This window comes from Notolepis coatsorum, assembly GCF_963971535.1.
Source record: "Notolepis coatsorum genome assembly, contig: SCAFFOLD_516, whole genome shotgun sequence".
Taxonomy (NCBI): domain Eukaryota; kingdom Metazoa; phylum Chordata; class Actinopteri; order Aulopiformes; family Paralepididae; genus Notolepis; species Notolepis coatsorum.
In genome coordinates this window covers 67,816-77,489 of record NW_028174529.1, presented here as the reverse complement: position 1 = coordinate 77,489, position 9,674 = coordinate 67,816, and the positions used below count along the sequence as shown (strand labels likewise).

Sequence of the window (9,674 nt, the reverse complement as noted above, 5' to 3'; positions counted from 1 at the left end):
CACACACACACACAGACAGACACACACACAGACACACACACAGACATACACACAGACAGACACACACACACACAGACACACACACACACAGACAGACACACACACAGACACACACACAGACATACACACAGACAGACACACACACACAGACACACAGACACATACACACAGACAGACACACACAGACATACACACAGACACACACACACACAGACACACAGACACATACACACACAGAGACAGACACACACACACACACACACACACACACACACACACACACACACACATACACACACACACACACACACACACACACACACACACACACACACACACACACACACACACACACACACACACACACACACACACACACACACACACAGAAACAGACAGAAACACACACAGACATACACACACAGACACACACACAGACAGACACACAGACACACACAGACACACAGACACACACACAGACAGACACACACACAGACACACACACACACAGACAGACACACGATACTCAGCATCTGGTTTAGTATAAAGTCGTGTCTCACTTTGTCACAGTTGATTTGGTTTTGATTTGATCTTTATTCACCTCGAACACAACAAACGTACGACTCACAAGCGAAGACGAAATGTAAACAAATGTGTCCTTGTTCATCCATAGGAGAACTAACGTGGATGAGTTGGAGAAGCACAGCTTACGGGAGCATGTCTATGTTCCCCGGGTTCTATGTTCCCCGGGTCCTATGTTCCCCGGGTTCTATGTTCCCCGCTTTGATTGATTGATTGATTGATTGATTGAAAATTTTAGACCACCAGCCCTGATTCCAAACTCTAACCTTAACCAGTTCGAACGAGGGCCTAAGCTTAACCGTTCGAAACAAGGCGGACATTAATAATTAATAAAATAATAAAAATTAATAAAATTTTCAATCTATTAATAAATCAAAGCGGGGAACATAGGACCCGGGGAACATAGGGATGATCCCCAGCTTACATTATCATAACATTTCAAATAAAACTATCTTACTACCTAAAAGAAAAAAAAATTAATAAATAAAAATAAAACAAGGTTAAAAAACAGACAGCCATTATCTTTTGTTCTGAAGAAATCCAAACATCCCCCTGAGAGCAGCTATCTATAGTTCCTCAGTTCCCTATTTGTCTGTCGGCGCTTTTTCCGCATCTATTCCTGAACCGTGCGACGTCACTGCTCACTGTCGCGTCTGTCGCTCTGTGACCGTGGCGAACGCGATGTCTCGTTCGAAAAAGAAAATGGAAAGAAAGAAAGAAAGAAAGAAAGAAAGAAAGAAAGAAAGAAAGAAAGAAAGAAAGAAAGAAAGAAAGAAAGAAAGAAAGAAAGAAAGAAAGAAAGAAAGAAAGAAAGAAAGAAAACTGTCTGTGACTGTGACTCAAACGGAACAAAGGGAGACGGATTCCTCCCCCGGAGATGATGATGTGTGATTTAACGACAGCGAGCTGCTCTGTCTAATCGACCCCTCGTTAACCCATTCTGTCCCTTCTTCTTCACTCCGCAGGGGGGATATTCGAGTCCGTGGAGAGCGGGCCGCTGTCGGGCGCCGAGGAACTGGCCTTTAAATTCGCTTTAAACACAATCAACAGGAACCGCACCCTGCTGCCCAACACCACGCTCACCTACGACATCCAGAGGATCAACATCTACGACAGCTTCGAGGCCTCCAGGAAAGGTAGGGTGCGCTGCCATTCCTAAACGTGCCCCAGGGGTTCTAGCGTTTTTTTTTAATATATCGCATATGAGTAATGGAAATCATTCAGTTCTGTTTTACGGACTCTTATCTTTCTAAAAATATCTGTGGTATTGTAGATTTTTTCATGTAATACATTTTTTTCCATTAGTCTAATGTGCTAGTGAGTAAAATTGTCATATGGTGTGACATGAAGGTTATTCTGTACAAAATTGAAAAGGGGTGTATTTTAATTATGTATGTTTATTTATCAGCATTCCTCATCACTACTCTACACATTTCTAGCTCTTCCTTGTGCAAATTAGTTACATTTTGCATAATTTTTCTTAATCAAAACTCATGGTAAGACGATTGCACTAAATTTGACTATGTATTTCTAATTCATTTTGGCAAACCTTCTTATAAAAACACCAAAATGCTAGAAATATTTGGTGACACTGTTATTTATCTATCGTGTGTGTGTGTGCGTTCATGCATGTTTGTGTGCATGTGTGTGTGTATGCATGTTTGATTGTGAAGCGACCTTGGGTTCTATGAAAGGCGCTATAGAAATTTGAACTATTATTATTATTATTATTATTATTATTATTTATGTTTATGTGTCTTATGTGCGTGCGTGTGCGCGTTCATGCGTGTCCCGTATGTGTTTGTGCATGCATATGTGTGTGTGTTGTATGCACGTGTTTGTGTGTAAGTGTGTGTGTGTGCATGTTTGTGTGCATGTTTATGTTTCCTGTATGTGTTTGTGCATGCATATGTGTGTCTGTGTGCACATGTCTGTGTGCACATGTTTGTGTATAGGTGGGCGCGTGTGTGTACAGTATGGATCTTTATGTGCATGTTTATGTGTCTTGTTTGCATGCGTGTGTGCGTGCATGTGTGTGTTTGTGTTTGTGTATAAGTGTGTGTGCATGTGTATGTGTCTTGTGTGCGTGCGTGCATGTGTGTGTTTGTGTTTGTGTATAAGTGTGTGTGCATGTGTATGTGTCTTGTGTGCGTGCGTGCATGTGTGTGTTTGTGTATAAGTGTGTATGTTTATGTGCATGTATATATATGTGTCCTGTGTGCGTTCGTGCATGCATGTGTGTGTGTGTGTGTGTGTGTGTGTGAGTGTGTGTGTGCACGTGTTCGGTGGCTGCTTTGCATTGCGGGCCGTGAGCTGCGGCTCAGATTGGCACAATTATAACCAGGCGGGTGGGTGAGGGGAGAGACGGCTGAGCACTTCAAACGTAAACAGAGGGAGTTGATTGGGTCTCAGGTAACGACTCAGCAGCGGCGGTGATTCAAAAGCCCTCTAGACAGCTCTATATCCCTCTAGACAGCTCTATATCCCTCTACTCTAGACAGCTCTGTATCCCTCTACTCTAGACAGCTCTGTATCCCTCTAGACAGCTCTATATCCCTCTACTCTAGACAGCTCTGTATCCCTCTACTCTAGACAGCTCTGTATCCCTCTACTCTAGACAGCTCTGTATCCCTCTAGACAGCTCTATATCCCTCTAGACAGCTCTGTATCCCTCTAGACATCTCTATATATTACTCTAGACAGCTCTATAACCCTCTAGGCAGCTCTGTATCCCTCTAGACATCTCTATATATTAGTCTAGACAGCTCTGTATCCCTCTAGACATCTATATATATTACTCTAGACAGCTCTATATCCCTCTAGACAGCTCTGTATCCCTCTAGACATCTCTATATATTACTCTAGACAACTCTATATTACTCTAGACAGCTCTGTATCCCTCTAGGCAGCTCTGTATCCCTCTAGACAGCTCTATATATTACTCTAGACAGCTCTGTATCCCTCTAGACAGCTCTGTATCCCTCTAGACAACTCTATATTACTCTAGACAGCTCTATAACCCTCTAGACAGCTCTGTATCCCTCTAGACAGCTCTGTATATTACTCTAGACAGCTCTGTATCCCTCTAGACAACTCTATATTACTCTAGACAGCTCTATATCCCTCTAGACAGCTCTATATATCCCTCTAGACAGCTCTGTATCCCTCTAGACAGCTCTATATACCCTCTAGACAGCTCTATATCCCTCTAGACAGCTCTGTATCCCTCTAGACAGCTCTGTATATTACTCTAGACAGCTCTGCATACCTCTAGACAGCTCTATATATCCCTCTAGACAGCTCTGTATCCCTCTAGACATCTCTATATATTACTCTAGACAGCTCTGCATACCTCTAGACAGCTCTATATATCCCTCTAGACAGCTCTATATCCCTCTAGACAGCTCTGTATCCCTCTAGACAGCTCTGTATCCCTCTAGGCAGCTCTGTATCCCTTTCAGTGTGATAAATCCAGTCTCTGTTGAGCTTTAACAAGTCCATCAAAGTCAGGTTGCATGTCTGAGGTGGAGATGCGAAGCACAGCTGCCAGATGTTCATCAGTGAGAGAGGATCTGTACCTGGACTTGGTAAACGTCATGACTGAGAATGTCTGTTCACATATGTAGGTGGATCCAAAGAGAACCAACATCTTCTGAGCATGTCTCCTAAGCGTATATTGTGCGTGTGAACGTTGACATGAAAATAAAAAAGTAAAAAAAAATAAAAATAAAATATTAAAAAAAATATTTTTGTAAATCTTTTTTCGTTTTTTTTAATTATCATGTAATCTTTCGCGGGCCGGTCAGAATCATCCCGCAGGCCGTACAATGCCCAGGTCTGGTCTAGAGGGATACAGAGCTGTCTAGAGGGTTATAGAGCTGCCTAGAGTAATATAGAGCTGTCTAGAGTAATATAGAGCTGTCTAGAGATATATAGAGCTGTCTAGAGGGATACAGAGCTGTCTAGAGGGATACAGAGCTGTCTAGAGGGATACAGAGCTGTCTAGAGGGATATAGAGCTGTCTAGAGTAGAGGGATACAGAGCTGTCTAGAGGGATAGAGAGCTGTCTAGAGGGATACAGAGCTGTCTAGAGTAATATATAGAGCTGTCTAGAGGGATACAGAGCTGTCTAGAGTAATATATAGAGCTGTCTAGAGTAATATATAGAGCTGTCTAGAGTAATATATAGAGCTGTCTAGAGTAATATATAGAGCTGTCTAGAGTAATATATAGAGCTGTCTAGAGTAATATATAGAGCTGTCTAGAGTAATATATAGAGCTGTCTAGAGTAATATATAGAGCTGTCTAGAGTAATATATAGAGCTGTCTAGAGTAATATATAGAGTTGTCTAGAGTAATATATAGAGCTGTCTAGAGTAATATATAGAGCTGTCTAGAGTAATATATAGAGCTGTCTAGAGTAATATATAGAGCTGTCTAGAGGGATATATAGAGCTGTCTAGAGTAATATATAGAGCTGTCTAGAGTAATATATAGAGCTGTCTAGAGTAATATATAGAGCTGTCTAGAGTAATATATAGAGCTGTCTAGAGGGATACAGAGCTGTCTAGAGGGATACAGAGCTGTCTAGAGTAATATATAGAGCTGTCTAGAGTAATATATAGAGCTGTCTAGAGGGATACAGAGCTGTCTAGAGTAATATATAGAGCTGTCTAGAGTAATATATAGAGCTGTCTAGAGGGATACAGAGCTGTCTAGAGTAATATATAGAGCTGTCTAGAGTAATATATAGAGCTGTCTAGAGGGATACAGAGCTGTCTAGAGGGATACAGAGCTGTCTAGAGGGATACAGAGCTGTCTAGAGGGATACAGAGCTGTCTAGAGGGATGCAGAGCTGTCTAGAGTAATATATAGAGCTGTCTAGACCAGGGGTGGGCAATTATCTTTCCCAGGGGGCCGAATGAGCAACTGAAAATATGTTGGGGGGCTGGGCCAAAATTCCAAACTCAATTATGCATAATATACATTTTATTTCTATATAAAAAGCAGTAAATGGCATTGTTTTGACCCCTGGTAAGAGTATGTTATTATTTGGCAATTAAAAGGTGGGGTTAGCTTTCAAAAATATCATTTATTCAAAATAGAATTTATTTCCAAAATGATAAACAAAATGTGAAACATTAATAACAAAGGGCATTTTGAGTTTCATATACTATTGAAACAAGGATTTTCTTAGCTTTCTAAAGACATCACATCATCTTATAGCAAAAATAAACAAGACATGCCACTGAACTGTGTAAAGAAAAGTGTCCCAGTTTTGTAGCCTTTTTTACTTTAAATGCCTATATTAAACATTTAATGTTTTCAGAACTGTGCAAATTTCAGGCAGCTCTGTAACGCTCTAGACAGCTCTGCATACCTCTAGGCAGCTCTGCATACCTCTAGACAGCTCTGCATACCTCTAGACAGCTCTGCATACCTCTAGACAGCTCTCTATCCCTCTAGACAGCTCTGCATACCTCTAGACAGCTCTGCATACCTCTAGACAGCTCTGCATACCTCTAGACAGCTCTGTAACACTCTAGACAGCTCTGCATACCTCTAGACAGCTCTCTATCCCTCTAGGCAGCTCTGCATACCTCTAGACAGCTCTGTAAATCTCTAGACAGCTCTGTATCCCTCTAGACAGCTCTGTATCCCTCTAGACAGCTCTGCATACCTCTAGACAGCTCTGTAAATCTCTAGACAGCTCTGTATCCCTCTAGACAGCTCTGTATCCCTCTAGACAGCTCTGCATACCTCTAGACAGCTCTGCATACCTCTAGACAGCTCTGCATACCTCTAGACAGCTCTGCATACCTCTAGACAGCTCTGCATACCTCTAGACAGCTCTGCATACCTCTAGACAGCTCTCTATCCATCTAGACAGCTCTGCATACCTCTAGACAGCTCTCTATCCCTCTAGACAGCTCTGTATCCCTCTAGACAGCTCTGCATACCTCTAGACAGCTCTGCAAACCTCTAGACAGCTCTGCATACCTCTAGACAGCTCTGCATACCTCTAGACAGCTCTGCATACCTCTAGACAGCTCTGCATACCTCTAGACAGCTCTCTATCCATCTAGACAGCTCTGCATACCTCTAGACAGCTCTCTATCCCTCTAGACAGCTCTGCATACCTCTAGACAGCTCTGCATACCTCTAGGCAGCTCTGCCTACCTCTAGACAGCTCTGCATACCTCTAGACAGCTCTGCATACCTCTAGACAGCTCTCTATCCCTCTAGACAGCTCTGCATACCTCTAGACAGCTCTGCATACCTCTAGGCAGCTCTGCATACCTCTAGACAGCTCTGCATACCTCTAGGCAGCTCTGCCTACCTCTAGACAGCTCTGCATACCTCTAGACAGCTCTGCATACCTCTAGACAGCTCTCTATCCCTCTAGACAGCTCTGCATACCTCTAGACAGCTCTGCATACCTCTAGACAGCTCTGCATACCTCTAGACAGCTCTGCATACCTCTAGACAGCTCTCTATCCCTCTAGGCAGCTCTGCATACCTCTAGACAGCTCTGCATACCTCTAGACAGCTCTGTATCCCTCTAGACAGCTCTCTATCCCTCTAGACAGCTCTGCATACCTCTAGACAGCTCTGCATACCTCTAGACAGCTCTCTACCCCTCTACGCAGCTCTGCATACCTCTAGACAGCTCTGCATACCTCTAGACAGCTCTGTATCCCTCTAGACAGCTCTGCATACCTCTAGACAGCTCTGCATACCTCTAGACAGCTCTGCATACCTCTAGACAGCTCTGTATCCCTCTAGGCAGCTCTGCATACCTCTAGACAGCTCTGCATACCTCTAGACAGCTCTGCATACCTCTAGACAGCTCTGCATACCTCTAGACAGCTCTCTATCCCTCTAGACAGCTCTGCATACCTCTAGACAGCTCTAGTTTGTCTAGTCTGTTTCATTGTTCAAAGTGTATAACTACGCCGTGGGATAAGCTCACCCTGTAGTATAACGTGCCGGAGATTAACTTGCGTATGATGAATAACCAAAAACGTGAACGCCTTTCCCTCCTCCGCAGCCTGCGACCAGCTCTCTCTGGGGGTGGCGGCCATCTTCGGCCCCTCCCACAGCTCCTCGGCCAACGCGGTCCAGTCCATCTGCAACGCCCTGGGGGTGCCCCACATCCAGACCAAGTGGAAGCACCAGGTGTCGGACAACAGGGACGTGTTCTACGTCAGCCTCTTCCCCGACTTCTCCTCGCTGAGCCGGGCCATCCTGGACCTGGTGCACTTCTTCAAGTGGAAGACAGTCACGGTGGTCTACGACGACAGCACAGGTACTGCCTGCGAGGCTACACAAGGGGGGGGGGGGCTTTTGAGCGTCAAATACTTAATTTCCTGTTGTACCTTTATGCACCAATTTGTGCCTTTTCTGCATCGATTGATGGTGGAAACGTCTTTATTTATGTAAAGGAAGAGACAACATTCAGGTACCCGCTGACACAAACATAATGGAATATAATGCAGTGAGGCTCTCGGGGCGTTCTGTGTCGCTTTCAAATATTCATTCTCCCGTGTGAATCTCCTCACAGTCAAAATCACAGGAAATCACATCTCAGATTAGGCTACTCTTACAGGTCTCATATTGTGAGATATTGCCTTTTTGGGGAGGGGGTTGTCTTTCATATTAGCTATTTTTTTTGAGGGAGGACAAATCTACCTTTTCTCAATATTGAGGGGGACATGTCCCGTGCAACCCCCCCCCCCTAAACCTACGCCCATGAGACACTTGCCATACTGTAGGATTGTTTCTACGGTTTCAAGAGCATGTGCATCGCTAGGCAACAGCTATGACCAGGGTTGACTTCCTGTGATCTTTGTTGTTGTGTTTGCTAATTACAATCTAACTAATGATCTAACTAATTACAAAAATAAATCCCCTCCCCCCTCCGACGCAGACCCCCACCTCCCAGACAGGCTGAACACCTTCTTTGCCAGGTTTGAGAAGCCTCTAAAAGACAGCTGGCCCATCCCACCCCCTCACATATCCCCCCCCCCACTCACCATTGACACAGACACAGTGAGGAACTTGTTCCGGAGGCTGATAAAAGGTAAAGCAGCTGGCCCGGATAACATCACACCTGCCTGCCTCAGCTATTGTTCTGACCAGCTAGCACCAGTCTACACAGGCATCTTCACCACCTCACTCCAGCAAATGCAGATCCCAGCCCTCTTTAAAAAAAAATCCACCATTATCCCCATACCCAAGAAAGGCAAAACATCTAGCCTTAATGACTACAGACCTGTGGCCTTGACAGCAGTAGCCATGAAGGTGCTGGAACGTATAGTCCTGTAATTTCTCAAAACACTCACATCCCCCCTGTTGAACCCCCTACAATTCGCCTATCGCTCAAACCGGTCTACTGACGATGCAGTCAACCTGGCACTGCACTGCACCCTCCAGCATCTGGAGACCAAAAACAGTTAGCAGCGCCTTCAACACCATCAATCCCCTCAAACTGTTCCAAACCCTGGCCAACATGAACATTGCCCCCTCCTTCTGTTTCTGGCTGCTGGACACACTGGACGGCCGCAACCAAGTAGTCCGCTACAACAACCTCACCTCTCTCCCTCTGACCACCAACATCGGGGTACCACAGGGGTGTGTTCTATCCCTGTGGCTTTTCTCCCTTTACACCAATAACCTCTGATCAGCACCCCCCTCAGTCAAGATGCTGAAATATGCGGACGACACTACCATCATAGGGCTGATCTCCAACAACAAGGAGGATGACTACCGGTCAGAGGTGGAGAAGACATTAACGTGGTGCAGTGAACATAATCTCATACTTAATGAAAGCAAGACAATTGAAATAATCATTGACTTCAGGAAAAACATACCCACTAAAACACCCATGCTCATGATCAACCGACCCATTTCTGCCACAGACACATTCAAATTCCTAGGAACACACATCAACAATAAGCTGAGCTGGGACCATCACACCACCCATCTACTCAAAACAGCCAATCAGAGACTATTTCACCTCAGACAACTCGGGAAATACAAGGTCAGGAAGAATTTAACGGTCCAATTCTACACAGCCATAATCCAAAACA

At 44.3% G+C, this 9,674-nt stretch overlaps 1 pseudogene across 1 annotated transcript in view; it reads left to right on the top strand.

Moving 5' to 3' along the window:
• Nucleotides 1-9,674, top strand: part of LOC311247536 (glutamate receptor ionotropic, kainate 2-like) — an 86,613-nt pseudogene that overhangs the window by 14,055 nt on the left and 62,884 nt on the right. The window contains exons 2-3 of the transcript XR_014621012.1: nt 1,548-1,718; nt 7,634-7,891. The product of XR_014621012.1 is annotated as a glutamate receptor ionotropic, kainate 2-like (transcript). The remainder of the gene's footprint in view (nt 1-1,547; nt 1,719-7,633; nt 7,892-9,674) is intronic.